The sequence below is a fragment of the Hypomesus nipponensis genome, chromosome 5 (assembly GCF_054491055.1).
Source record: "Hypomesus nipponensis isolate SF chromosome 5, ASM5449105v1, whole genome shotgun sequence".
NCBI lineage: Eukaryota > Metazoa > Chordata > Actinopteri > Osmeriformes > Osmeridae > Hypomesus > Hypomesus nipponensis.
In genome coordinates, this window is record NC_140365.1 from 14,912,654 (window position 1) to 14,927,500 (window position 14,847).

The following is a 14,847-nucleotide window of genomic DNA, read 5'->3' on the forward strand; positions in this document are numbered from 1 at the left end:
ACCACTGTAGCATTCAGTATTTCATTCATTGAATCCGCACAAGGTGCTGCCATCTTGGATTAGTAAAAAGCAGTCGAATCAAGTTGAACCACTGTAGGCTGTGAATCGAAAGGCCAGAGACGCGCTTGGTGTTTGTCCCTGGCTTGGGAACCACAAGTCACCTTTGGTTAGATTCTCAGGGAGAAAATTGACTCGTTAATATCTGACTCCAATTTTTGACAATGTCGCAAGTGCGTTACCTGTAACCTTGAGCGCTAAACAGTTAATGACATGAAACTCTGACGTAGGTAAAAATCGTCTGCTTTATCAGAGCACCGACCCTAAAGTATGCGTGTTCACTAAACAGTCGTTTATCTCTACTATAATATGGATTTTAACCATAGTAGACCTAGTAGGATATGTAATCGATCACTCAGAGGCTCAGGTAAATTCCTTCGGAGCGTGGAGATCCACTGTAAGTGACTCAGAGGCCTTAAGTTAAAACCTACTCCAAAAGTCTATGTTTATAATCAGTTAGCCGCATCAACCAGACTAGATCAAAGTTTTCACCGCCGTAGCTTGATAGATACGTTTCAAGGAGAACAAGTAACTTTAAAATGCACACATTAATAGTTTATTATCTAAATAGCAAGATAATCAATACAATGATAATTAAATATCATCAAGTACAAAACATACCTTCAGAGCAATGGTTAACAAAGGTATTCACAATGAGGACTAGGCGCCTAACGCACCGGAGCTGTATCGTAAACAGAACTCGAAGTGATTGGTAAAAACTTCTTCCTATATACACCCAAACCTGACTAAAATGGGGACACCGGTCATGTGACAGAAAAGTTGTCGAACGCATACAAATTCAAATTGGATCATTAATCAAGACTGCAGTAGACCAAGTGGTGCCCTTGCAAGACAAGGGAATATGTTAAACATATTTTGTTCTGCTGCAGGCACAAACTCTGTAAACCCTGTACATGTACATGTTACAGTGTTAAAATTATTACTAGAATGTAACACACAAAATAAGAAACAAAAGCATATCAAACATGACATTTAAAGCTGTTTAGAACCTTATTTTCAAGAACACAACTTTTAATGATAATTTCAGAGTCTTCCTCTGTCCACCTTCCTCTTCAACTGTTGAGACCACCTCTCCAGAGGTGTGTCATCAAGGTGTGATTGTCATTTTAGCATTCATGCAAATCAACAACTGTCCCAGACGAGTGTCTGGGTGACCAGTGACAAAGGGGCTGCCAAAACAGCCCTACACCACCAATCAGAGGCTTTAACCGGCCCCCTGACTTGATGACGTGAGCCAACAGATTTATTTTGCTGTGTGCAAGTTACGCCGTGGATAAATGTAAATGTAAGGATAAATAAATAAATGTAAGTATATATAAATAAATACATGTAAACACATGAAAACGTAAACATACACACAAATACATGTAACATTTATATATTTTGTGTCATTTATTTAAGCTTTGTGTTATATAATTATTTATTTATCCAAGTATTTATGTATTTAGTTTTGGCCCCTATAATCCTCCATAGCTAAATAGCCCTGACTCTGTAACCAGATTCAGAGGGAATAGTGTTTTTACTGAATGTACGTCGTGACTGCCTCCTGACCAAGTAAGTGACTTAAACTTGTAGTTTTGTGTTGTTGCTAATTCTTGTGTCTGGGCAGGGCTGTTAGACAGCAGCTATCCAGGCCGTTAAGTAGCTAGCTAGAGATCTGTTCAGGGTACTTGCCGCCGAGTGAGACCCTGACCCTTGTTTACATAATTAGGGTCATTGTAGAAGGCAGCTAAATAGCCCTGACTCTGTAACCAGATTCAGAGCGAATAGTGTTTTTACTGAATGTACGTCGTGACTGCCTCCTGACCAAGTAAGTGACTTAAACTTGTAGTTTTGTGTTGTTGCTAATTCTTGTGTCTGGGTAGGGCTGTTAGACAGCAGCTATCCAGGCCGTTAAGTAGCTAGCTAGAGATCTGTTCAGGGTACTTGCCGCCGAGTGAGACCCTGACCCTTGTTTACATAATTAGGGTCATTGTAGAAGGCAGCTAAATAGCCCTGACTCTGTAACCAGATTCAGAGCGAATAGTGTTTTTACTGAATGTACGTCGTGACTGCCTCCTGACCAAGTAAGTGACTTAAACTTGTAGTTTTGTGTTGTTGCTAATTCTTGTGTCTGGGCAGGGCTGTTAGACAGCAGCTATCCAGGCCGTTAAGTAGCTAGCTAGCGATCTGTTCAGGGTACTTGCCGCCGAGTGAGACCCTGACCCTTGTTTACATAATTAGGGTCATTGTAGAAGGCAGCTAAATAGCCCTGACTCTGTAACCAGATTCAGAGCGAATAGTGTTTTTACTGAATGTACGTCGTGACTGCCTCCTGACCAAGTAAGTGACTTAAACTTGTAGTTTTGTGTTGTTGCTAATTCTTGTGTCTGGGTAGGGCTGTTAGACAGCAGCTATCCAGGCCGTTAAGTAGCTAGCTAGAGATCTGTTCAGGGTACTTGCCGCCGAGTGAGACCCTGACCCTTGTTTACATAATTAGGGTCATTGTAGAAGGCAGCTAAATAGCCCTGACTCTGTAACCAGATTCAGAGCGAATAGTGTTTTTACTGAATGTACGTCGTGACTGCCTCCTGACCAAGTAAGTGACTTAAACTTGTAGTTTTGTGTTGTTGCTAATTCTTGTGTCTGGGCAGGGCTGTTAGACAGCAGCTATCCAGGCCGTTAAGTAGCTAGCTAGAGATCTGTTCAGGGTACTTGCCGCCGAGTGAGACCCTGACCCTTGTTTACATAATTAGGGTCATTGTAGAAGGCAGCTAAATAGCCCTGACTCTGTAACCAGATTCAGAGCGAATAGTGTTTTTACTGAATGTACGTCGTGACTGCCTCCTGACCAAGTAAGTGACTTAAACTTGTAGTTTTGTGTTGTTGCTAATTCTTGTGTCTGGGCAGGGCTGTTAGACAGCAGCTATCCAGGCCGTTAAGTAGCTAGCTAGAGATCTGTTCAGGGTACTTGCCGCCGAGTGAGACCCTGACCCTTGTTTACATAATTAGGGTCATTGTAGAAGGCAGCTAAATAGCCCTGACTGTAACCAGATTCAGAGCGAATAGTGTTTTTACTGAATGTACGTCGTGACTGCCTCCTGACCAAGTAAGTGACTTAAACTTGTAGTTTTGTGTTGTTGCTAATTCTTGTGTCTGGGCAGGGCTGTTAGACAGCAGCTATCCAGGCCGTTAAGTAGCTAGCTAGAGATCTGTTCAGGGTACTTGCCGCCGAGTGAGACCCTGACCCTTGTTTACATAATTAGGGTCATTGTAGAAGGCAGCTAAATAGCCCTGACTCTGTAACCAGATTCAGAGCGAATAGTGTTTTTACTGAATGTACGTCGAGACTGCCTCCTGACCAAGTAAGTGACTTAAACTTGTAGTTTTGTGTTGTTGCTAATTCTTGTGTCTGGGCAGGGCTGTTAGACAGCAGCTATCCAGGCCGTTAAGTAGCTAGCTAGAGATCTGTTCAGGGTACTTGCCGCCGAGTGAGACCCTGACCCTTGTTTACATAATTAGGGTCATTGTAGAAGGCAGCTAAATAGCCCTGACTCTGTAACCAGATTCAGAGCGAATAGTGTTTTTACTGAATGTACGTCGTGACTGCCTCCTGACCAAGTAAGTGACTTAAACTTGTAGTTTTGTGTTGTTGCTAATTCTTGTGTCTGGGCAGGGCTGTTAGACAGCAGCTATCCAGGCCGTTAAGTAGCTAGCTAGAGATCTGTTCAGGGTACTTGCCGCCGAGTGAGACCCTGACCCTTGTTTACATAATTAGGGTCATTGTAGAAGGCAGCTAAATAGCCCTGACTCTGTAACCAGATTCAGAGCGAATAGTGTTTTTACTGAATGTACGTCGTGACTGCCTCCTGACCAAGTAAGTGACTTAAACTTGTAGTTTTGTGTTGTTGCTAATTCTTGTGTCTGGGCAGGGCTGTTAGACAGCAGCTATCCAGGCCGTTAAGTAGCTAGCTAGAGATCTGTTCAGGGTACTTGCCGCCGAGTGAGACCCTGACCCTTGTTTACATAATTAGGGTCATTGTAGAAGGCAGCTAAATAGCCCTGACTCTGTAACCAGATTCAGAGCGAATAGTGTTTTTACTGAATGTACGTCGTGACTGCCTCCTGACCAAGTAAGTGACTTAAACTTGTAGTTTTGTGTTGTTGCTAATTCTTGTGTCTGGGCAGGGCTGTTAGACAGCAGCTATCCAGGCCGTTAAGTAGCTAGCTAGAGATCTGTTCAGGGTACGTGCCGCCGAGTGAGACCCTGACCCTTGTTTACATAATTAGGGTCATTGTAGAAGGCAGCTAAATAGCCCTGACTCTGTAACCAGATTCAGAGGGAATAGTGTTTTTACTGAATGTACGTCGTGACTGCCTCCTGACCAAGTAAGTGACTTAAACTTGTAGTTTTGTGTTGTTGCTAATTCTTGTGTCTGGGCAGGGCTGTTAGACAGCAGCTATCCAGGCCGTTAAGTAGCTAGCTAGAGATCTGTTCAGGGTACTTGCCGCCGAGTGAGACCCTGACCCTTGTTTACATAATTAGGGTCATTGTAGAAGGCAGCTAAATAGCCCTGACTCTGTAACCAGATTCAGAGCGAATAGTGTTTTTACTGAATGTACGTCGTGACTGCCTCCTGACCAAGTAAGTGACTTAAACTTGTAGTTTTGTGTTGTTGCTAATTCTTGTGTCTGGGCAGGGCTGTTAGACAGCAGCTATCCAGGCCGTTAAGTAGCTAGCTAGAGATCTGTTCAGGGTACTTGCCGCCGAGTGAGACCCTGACCCTTGTTTACATAATTAGGGTCATTGTAGAAGGCAGCTAAATAGCCCTGACTGTAACCAGATTCAGAGCGAATAGTGTTTTTACTGAATGTACGTCGTGACTGCCTCCTGACCAAGTAAGTGACTTAAACTTGTAGTTTTGTGTTGTTGCTAATTCTTGTGTCTGGGCAGGGCTGTTAGACAGCAGCTATCCAGGCCGTTAAGTAGCTAGCTAGAGATCTGTTCAGGGTACTTGCCGCCGAGTGAGACCCTGACCCTTGTTTACATAATTAGGGTCATTGTAGAAGGCAGCTAAATAGCCCTGACTCTGTAACCAGATTCAGAGCGAATAGTGTTTTTACTGAATGTACGTCGTGACTGCCTCCTGACCAAGTAAGTGACTTAAACTTGTAGTTTTGTGTTGTTGCTAATTCTTGTGTCTGGGCAGGGCTGTTAGACAGCAGCTATCCAGGCCGTTAAGTAGCTAGCTAGAGATCTGTTCAGGGTACTTGCCGCAGAGTGAGACCCTGACCCTTGTTTACATAATTAGGGTCATTGTAGAAGGCAGCTAAATAGCCCTGACTCTGTAACCAGATTCAGAGCGAATAGTGTTTTTACTGAATGTACGTCGTGACTGCCTCCTGACCAAGTAAGTGACTTAAACTTGTAGTTTTGTGTTGTTGCTAATTCTTGTGTCTGGGCAGGGCTGTTAGACAGCAGCTATCCAGGCCGTTAAGTAGCTAGCTAGAGATCTGTTCAGGGTACTTGCCGCCGAGTGAGACCCTGACCCTTGTTTACATAATTAGGGTCATTGTAGAAGGCAGCTAAATAGCCCTGACTCTGTAACCAGATTCAGAGCGAATAGTGTTTTTACTGAATGTACGTCGTGACTGCCTCCTGACCAAGTAAGTGACTTAAACTTGTAGTTTTGTGTTGTTGCTAATTCTTGTGTCTGGGCAGGGCTGTTAGACAGCAGCTATCCAGGCCGTTAAGTAGCTAGCTAGAGATCTGTTCAGGGTACTTGCCGCCGAGTGAGACCCTGACCCTTGTTTACATAATTAGGGTCATTGTAGAAGGCAGCTAAATAGCCCTGACTCTGTAACCAGATTCAGAGCGAATAGTGTTTTTACTGAATGTACGTCGTGACTGCCTCCTGACCAAGTAAGTGACTTAAACTTGTAGTTTTGTGTTGTTGCTAATTCTTGTGTCTGGGCAGGGCTGTTAGACAGCAGCTATCCAGGCCGTTAAGTAGCTAGCTAGAGATCTGTTCAGGGTACTTGCCGCCGAGTGAGACCCTGACCCTTGTTTACATAATTAGGGTCATTGTAGAAGGCAGCTAAATAGCCCTGACTCTGTAACCAGATTCAGAGCGAATAGTGTTTTTACTGAATGTACGTCGTGACTGCCTCCTGACCAAGTAAGTGACTTAAACTTGTAGTTTTGTGTTGTTGCTAATTCTTGTGTCTGGGCAGGGCTGTTAGACAGCAGCTATCCAGGCCGTTAAGTAGCTAGCTAGAGATCTGTTCAGGGTACTTGCCGCCGAGTGAGACCCTGACCCTTGTTTACATAATTAGGGTCATTGTAGAAGGCAGCTAAATAGCCCTGACTCTGTAACCAGATTCAGAGCGAATAGTGTTTTTACTGAATGTACGTCGTGACTGCCTCCTGACCAAGTAAGTGACTTAAACTTGTAGTTTTGTGTTGTTGCTAATTCTTGTGTCTGGGCAGGGCTGTTAGACAGCAGCTATCCAGGCCGTTAAGTAGCTAGCTAGAGATCTGTTCAGGGTACTTGCCGCCGAGTGAGACCCTGACCCTTGTTTACATAATTAGGGTCATTGTAGAAGGCAGCTAAATAGCCCTGACTCTGTAACCAGATTCAGAGCGAATAGTGTTTTTACTGAATGTACGTCGTGACTGCCTCCTGACCAAGTAAGTGACTTAAACTTGTAGTTTTGTGTTGTTGCTAATTCTTGTGTCTGGGCAGGGCTGTTAGACAGCAGCTATCCAGGCCGTTAAGTAGCTAGCTAGAGATCTGTTCAGGGTACTTGCCGCCGAGTGAGACCCTGACCCTTGTTTACATAATTAGGGTCATTGTAGAAGGCAGCTAAATAGCCCTGACTCTGTAACCAGATTCAGAGCGAATAGTGTTTTTACTGAATGTACGTCGTGACTGCCTCCTGACCAAGTAAGTGACTTAAACTTGTAGTTTTGTGTTGTTGCTAATTCTTGTGTCTGGGCAGGGCTGTTAGACAGCAGCTATCCAGGCCGTTAAGTAGCTAGCTAGAGATCTGTTCAGGGTACTTGCCGCCGAGTGAGACCCTGACCCTTGTTTACATAATTAGGGTCATTGTAGAAGGCAGCTAAATAGCCCTGACTCTGTAACCAGATTCAGAGCGAATAGTGTTTTTACTGAATGTACGTCGTGACTGCCTCCTGACCAAGTAAGTGACTTAAACTTGTAGTTTTGTGTTGTTGCTAATTCTTGTGTCTGGGCAGGGCTGTTAGACAGCAGCTATCCAGGCCGTTAAGTAGCTAGCTAGAGATCTGTTCAGGGTACTTGCCGCCGAGTGAGACCCTGACCCTTGTTTACATAATTAGGGTCATTGTAGAAGGCAGCTAAATAGCCCTGACTCTGTAACCAGATTCAGAGCGAATAGTGTTTTTACTGAATGTACGTCGTGACTGCCTCCTGACCAAGTAAGTGACTTAAACTTGTAGTTTTGTGTTGTTGCTAATTCTTGTGTCTGGGCAGGGCTGTTAGACAGCAGCTATCCAGGCCGTTAAGTAGCTAGCTAGAGATCTGTTCAGGGTACTTGCCGCCGAGTGAGACCCTGACCCTTGTTTACATAATTAGGGTCATTGTAGAAGGCAGCTAAATAGCCCTGACTCTGTAACCAGATTCAGAGCGAATAGTGTTTTTACTGAATGTACGTCGTGACTGCCTCCTGACCAAGTAAGTGACTTAAACTTGTAGTTTTGTGTTGTTGCTAATTCTTGTGTCTGGGCAGGGCTGTTAGACAGCAGCTATCCAGGCCGTTAAGTAGCTAGCTAGAGATCTGTTCAGGGTACGTGCCGCCGAGTGAGACCCTGACCCTTGTTTACATAATTAGGGTCATTGTAGAAGGCAGCTAAATAGCCCTGACTCTGTAACCAGATTCAGAGGGAATAGTGTTTTTACTGAATGTACGTCGTGACTGCCTCCTGACCAAGTAAGTGACTTAAACTTGTAGTTTTGTGTTGTTGCTAATTCTTGTGTCTGGGCAGGGCTGTTAGACAGCAGCTATCCAGGCCGTTAAGTAGCTAGCTAGAGATCTGTTCAGGGTACTTGCCGCCGAGTGAGACCCTGACCCTTGTTTACATAATTAGGGTCATTGTAGAAGGCAGCTAAATAGCCCTGACTCTGTAACCAGATTCAGAGCGAATAGTGTTTTTACTGAATGTACGTCGTGACTGCCTCCTGACCAAGTAAGTGACTTAAACTTGTAGTTTTGTGTTGTTGCTAATTCTTGTGTCTGGGCAGGGCTGTTAGACAGCAGCTATCCAGGCCGTTAAGTAGCTAGCTAGAGATCTGTTCAGGGTACTTGCCGCCGAGTGAGACCCTGACCCTTGTTTACATAATTAGGGTCATTGTAGAAGGCAGCTAAATAGCCCTGACTGTAACCAGATTCAGAGCGAATAGTGTTTTTACTGAATGTACGTCGTGACTGCCTCCTGACCAAGTAAGTGACTTAAACTTGTAGTTTTGTGTTGTTGCTAATTCTTGTGTCTGGGCAGGGCTGTTAGACAGCAGCTATCCAGGCCGTTAAGTAGCTAGCTAGAGATCTGTTCAGGGTACTTGCCGCCGAGTGAGACCCTGACCCTTGTTTACATAATTAGGGTCATTGTAGAAGGCAGCTAAATAGCCCTGACTCTGTAACCAGATTCAGAGCGAATAGTGTTTTTACTGAATGTACGTCGTGACTGCCTCCTGACCAAGTAAGTGACTTAAACTTGTAGTTTTGTGTTGTTGCTAATTCTTGTGTCTGGGCAGGGCTGTTAGACAGCAGCTATCCAGGCCGTTAAGTAGCTAGCTAGAGATCTGTTCAGGGTACTTGCCGCCAAGTGAGACCCTGACCCTTGTTTACATAATTAGGGTCATTGTAGAAGGCAGCTAAATAGCCCTGAATCTGTAACCAGATTCAGAGCGAATAGTGTTTTTACTGAATGTACGTCGTGACTGCCTCCTGACCAAGTAAGTGACTTAAACTTGTAGTTTTGTGTTGTTGCTAATTCTTGTGTCTGGGCAGGGCTGTTAGACAGCAGCTATCCAGGCCGTTAAGTAGCTAGCTAGAGATCTGTTCAGGGTACTTGCCGCCGAGTGAGACCCTGACCCTTGTTTACATAATTAGGGTCATTGTAGAAGGCAGCTAAATAGCCCTGACTCTGTAACCAGATTCAGAGCGAATAGTGTTTTTACTGAATGTACGTCGTGACTGCCTCCTGACCAAGTAAGTGACTTAAACTTGTAGTTTTGTGTTGTTGCTAATTCTTGTGTCTGGGCAGGGCTGTTAGACAGCAGCTATCCAGGCCGTTAAGTAGCTAGCTAGAGATCTGTTCAGGGTACTTGCCGCCGAGTGAGACCCTGACCCTTGTTTACATAATTAGGGTCATTGTAGAAGGCAGCTAAATAGCCCTGACTCTGTAACCAGATTCAGAGCGAATAGTGTTTTTACTGAATGTACGTCGTGACTGCCTCCTGACCAAGTAAGTGACTTAAACTTGTAGTTTTGTGTTGTTGCTAATTCTTGTGTCTGGGCAGGGCTGTTAGACAGCAGCTATCCAGGCCGTTAAGTAGCTAGCTAGAGATCTGTTCAGGGTACTTGCCGCCGAGTGAGACCCTGACCCTTGTTTACATAATTAGGGTCATTGTAGAAGGCAGCTAAATAGCCCTGACTCTGTAACCAGATTCAGAGCGAATAGTGTTTTTACTGAATGTACGTCGTGACTGCCTCCTGACCAAGTAAGTGACTTAAACTTGTAGTTTTGTGTTGTTGCTAATTCTTGTGTCTGGGCAGGGCTGTTAGACAGCAGCTATCCAGGCCGTTAAGTAGCTAGCTAGAGATCTGTTCAGGGTACTTGCCGCCGAGTGAGACCCTGACCCTTGTTTACATAATTAGGGTCATTGTAGAAGGCAGCTAAATAGCCCTGACTCTGTAACCAGATTCAGAGCGAATAGTGTTTTTACTGAATGTACGTCGTGACTGCCTCCTGACCAAGTAAGTGACTTAAACTTGTAGTTTTGTGTTGTTGCTAATTCTTGTGTCTGGGCAGGGCTGTTAGACAGCAGCTATCCAGGCCGTTAAGTAGCTAGCTAGAGATCTGTTCAGGGTACTTGCCGCCGAGTGAGACCCTGACCCTTGTTTACATAATTAGGGTCATTGTAGAAGGCAGCTAAATAGCCCTGACTCTGTAACCAGATTCAGAGCGAATAGTGTTTTTACTGAATGTACGTCGTGACTGCCTCCTGACCAAGTAAGTGACTTAAACTTGTAGTTTTGTGTTGTTGCTAATTCTTGTGTCTGGGCAGGGCTGTTAGACAGCAGCTATCCAGGCCGTTAAGTAGCTAGCTAGAGATCTGTTCAGGGTACTTGCCGCCGAGTGAGACCCTGACCCTTGTTTACATAATTAGGGTCATTGTAGAAGGCAGCTAAATAGCCCTGACTCTGTAACCAGATTCAGAGCGAATAGTGTTTTTACTGAATGTACGTCGTGACTGCCTCCTGACCAAGTAAGTGACTTAAACTTGTAGTTTTGTGTTGTTGCTAATTCTTGTGTCTGGGCAGGGCTGTTAGACAGCAGCTATCCAGGCCGTTAAGTAGCTAGCTAGAGATCTGTTCAGGGTACTTGCCGCCGAGTGAGACCCTGACCCTTGTTTACATAATTAGGGTCATTGTAGAAGGCAGCTAAATAGCCCTGACTCTGTAACCAGATTCAGAGCGAATAGTGTTTTTACTGAATGTACGTCGTGACTGCCTCCTGACCAAGTAAGTGACTTAAACTTGTAGTTTTGTGTTGTTGCTAATTCTTGTGTCTGGGCAGGGCTGTTAGACAGCAGCTATCCAGGCCGTTAAGTAGCTAGCTAGAGATCTGTTCAGGGTACTTGCCGCCGAGTGAGACCCTGACCCTTGTTTACATAATTAGGGTCATTGTAGAAGGCAGCTAAATAGCCCTGACTCTGTAACCAGATTCAGAGCGAATAGTGTTTTTACTGAATGTACGTCGTGACTGCCTCCTGACCAAGTAAGTGACTTAAACTTGTAGTTTTGTGTTGTTGCTAATTCTTGTGTCTGGGCAGGGCTGTTAGACAGCAGCTATCCAGGCCGTTAAGTAGCTAGCTAGAGATCTGTTCAGGGTACTTGCCGCCGAGTGAGACCCTGACCCTTGTTTACATAATTAGGGTCATTGTAGAAGGCAGCTAAATAGCCCTGACTCTGTAACCAGATTCAGAGCGAATAGTGTTTTTACTGAATGTACGTCGTGACTGCCTCCTGACCAAGTAAGTGACTTAAACTTGTAGTTTTGTGTTGTTGCTAATTCTTGTGTCTGGGCAGGGCTGTTAGACAGCAGCTATCCAGGCCGTTAAGTAGCTAGCTAGAGATCTGTTCAGGGTACTTGCCGCCGAGTGAGACCCTGACCCTTGTTTACATAATTAGGGTCATTGTAGAAGGCAGCTAAATAGCCCTGACTCTGTAACCAGATTCAGAGCGAATAGTGTTTTTACTGAATGTACGTCGTGACTGCCTCCTGACCAAGTAAGTGACTTAAACTTGTAGTTTTGTGTTGTTGCTAATTCTTGTGTCTGGGCAGGGCTGTTAGACAGCAGCTATCCAGGCCGTTAAGTAGCTAGCTAGAGATCTGTTCAGGGTACTTGCCGCCGAGTGAGACCCTGACCCTTGTTTACATAATTAGGGTCATTGTAGAAGGCAGCTAAATAGCCCTGACTCTGTAACCAGATTCAGAGCGAATAGTGTTTTTACTGAATGTACGTTGTGACTGCCTCCTGACCAAGTAAGTGACTTAAACTTGTAGTTTTGTGTTGTTGCTAATTCTTGTGTCTGGGCAGGGCTGTTAGACAGCAGCTATCCAGGCCGTTAAGTAGCTAGCTAGAGATCTGTTCAGGGTACTTGCCGCCGAGTGAGACCCTGACCCTTGTTTACATAATTAGGGTCATTGTAGAAGGCAGCTAAATAGCCCTGACTCTGTAACCAGATTCAGAGGGAATAGTGTTTTTACTGAATGTACGTCGTGACTGCCTCCTGACCAAGTAAGTGACTTAAACTTGTAGTTTTGTGTTGTTGCTAATTCTTGTGTCTGGGCAGGGCTGTTAGACAGCAGCTATCCAGGCCGTTAAGTAGCTAGCTAGAGATCTGTTCAGGGTACTTGCCGCCGAGTGAGACCCTGACCCTTGTTTACATAATTAGGGTCATTGTAGAAGGCAGCTAAATAGCCCTGACTCTGTAACCAGATTCAGAGCGAATAGTGTTTTTACTGAATGTACGTCGTGACTGCCTCCTGACCAAGTAAGTGACTTAAACTTGTAGTTTTGTGTTGTTGCTAATTCTTGTGTCTGGGCAGGGCTGTTAGACAGCAGCTATCCAGGCCGTTAAGTAGCTAGCTAGAGATCTGTTCAGGGTACTTGCCGCCGAGTGAGACCCTGACCCTTGTTTACATAATTAGGGTCATTGTAGAAGGCAGCTAAATAGCCCTGACTCTGTAACCAGATTCAGAGCGAATAGTGTTTTTACTGAATGTACGTCGTGACTGCCTCCTGACCAAGTAAGTGACTTAAACTTGTAGTTTTGTGTTGTTGCTAATTCTTGTGTCTGGGCAGGGCTGTTAGACAGCAGCTATCCAGGCCGTTAAGTAGCTAGCTAGAGATCTGTTCAGGGTACTTGCCGCCGAGTGAGACCCTGACCCTTGTTTACATAATTAGGGTCATTGTAGAAGGCAGCTAAATAGCCCTGACTCTGTAACCAGATTCAGAGCGAATAGTGTTTTTACTGAATGTACGTCGTGACTGCCTCCTGACCAAGTAAGTGACTTAAACTTGTAGTTTTGTGTTGTTGCTAATTCTTGTGTCTGGGCAGGGCTGTTAGACAGCAGCTATCCAGGCCGTTAAGTAGCTAGCTAGAGATCTGTTCAGGGTACTTGCCGCCGAGTGAGACCCTGACCCTTGTTTACATAATTAGGGTCATTGTAGAAGGCAGCTAAATAGCCCTGACTCTGTAACCAGATTCAGAGCGAATAGTGTTTTTACTGAATGTACGTCGTGACTGCCTCCTGACCAAGTAAGTGACTTAAACTTGTAGTTTTGTGTTGTTGCTAATTCTTGTGTCTGGGCAGGGCTGTTAGACAGCAGCTATCCAGGCCGTTAAGTAGCTAGCTAGAGATCTGTTCAGGGTACTTGCCGCCGAGTGAGACCCTGACCCTTGTTTACATAATTAGGGTCATTGTAGAAGGCAGCTAAATAGCCCTGACTCTGTAACCAGATTCAGAGCGAATAGTGTTTTTACTGAATGTACGTCGTGACTGCCTCCTGACCAAGTAAGTGACTTAAACTTGTAGTTTTGTGTTGTTGCTAATTCTTGTGTCTGGGCAGGGCTGTTAGACAGCAGCTATCCAGGCCGTTAAGTAGCTAGCTAGAGATCTGTTCAGGGTACTTGCCGCCGAGTGAGACCCTGACCCTTGTTTACATAATTAGGGTCATTGTAGAAGGCAGCTAAATAGCCCTGACTCTGTAACCAGATTCAGAGCGAATAGTGTTTTTACTGAATGTACGTCGTGACTGCCTCCTGACCAAGTAAGTGACTTAAACTTGTAGTTTTGTGTTGTTGCTAATTCTTGTGTCTGGGCAGGGCTGTTAGACAGCAGCTATCCAGGCCGTTAAGTAGCTAGCTAGAGATCTGTTCAGGGTACGTGCCGCCGAGTGAGACCCTGACCCTTGTTTACATAATTAGGGTCATTGTAGAAGGCAGCTAAATAGCCCTGACTCTGTAACCAGATTCAGAGGGAATAGTGTTTTTACTGAATGTACGTCGTGACTGCCTCCTGACCAAGTAAGTGACTTAAACTTGTAGTTTTGTGTTGTTGCTAATTCTTGTGTCTGGGCAGGGCTGTTAGACAGCAGCTATCCAGGCCGTTAAGTAGCTAGCTAGAGATCTGTTCAGGGTACTTGCCGCCGAGTGAGACCCTGACCCTTGTTTACATAATTAGGGTCATTGTAGAAGGCAGCTAAATAGCCCTGACTCTGTAACCAGATTCAGAGCGAATAGTGTTTTTACTGAATGTACGTCGTGACTGCCTCCTGACCAAGTAAGTGACTTAAACTTGTAGTTTTGTGTTGTTGCTAATTCTTGTGTCTGGGCAGGGCTGTTAGACAGCAGCTATCCAGGCCGTTAAGTAGCTAGCTAGAGATCTGTTCAGGGTACTTGCCGCCGAGTGAGACCCTGACCCTTGTTTACATAATTAGGGTCATTGTAGAAGGCAGCTAAATAGCCCTGACTCTGTAACCAGATTCAGAGCGAATAGTGTTTTTACTGAATGTACGTCGTGACTGCCTCCTGACCAAGTAAGTGACTTAAACTTGTAGTTTTGTGTTGTTGCTAATTCTTGTGTCTGGGCAGGGCTGTTAGACAGCAGCTATCCAGGCCGTTAAGTAGCTAGCTAGAGATCTGTTCAGGGTACTTGCCGCCGAGTGAGACCCTGACCCTTGTTTACATAATTAGGGTCATTGTAGAAGGCAGCTAAATAGCCCTGACTCTGTAACCAGATTCAGAGCGAATAGTGTTTTTACTGAATGTACGTCGTGACTGCCTCCTGACCAAGTAAGTGACTTAAACTTGTAGTTTTGTGTTGTTGCTAATTCTTGTGTCTGGGCAGGGCTGTTAGACAGCAGCTATCCAGGCCGTTAAGTAGCTAGCTAGAGATCTGTTCAGGGTACTTGCCGCCGAGTGAGACCCTGACCCTTGTTTACATAATTAGGGTCATTG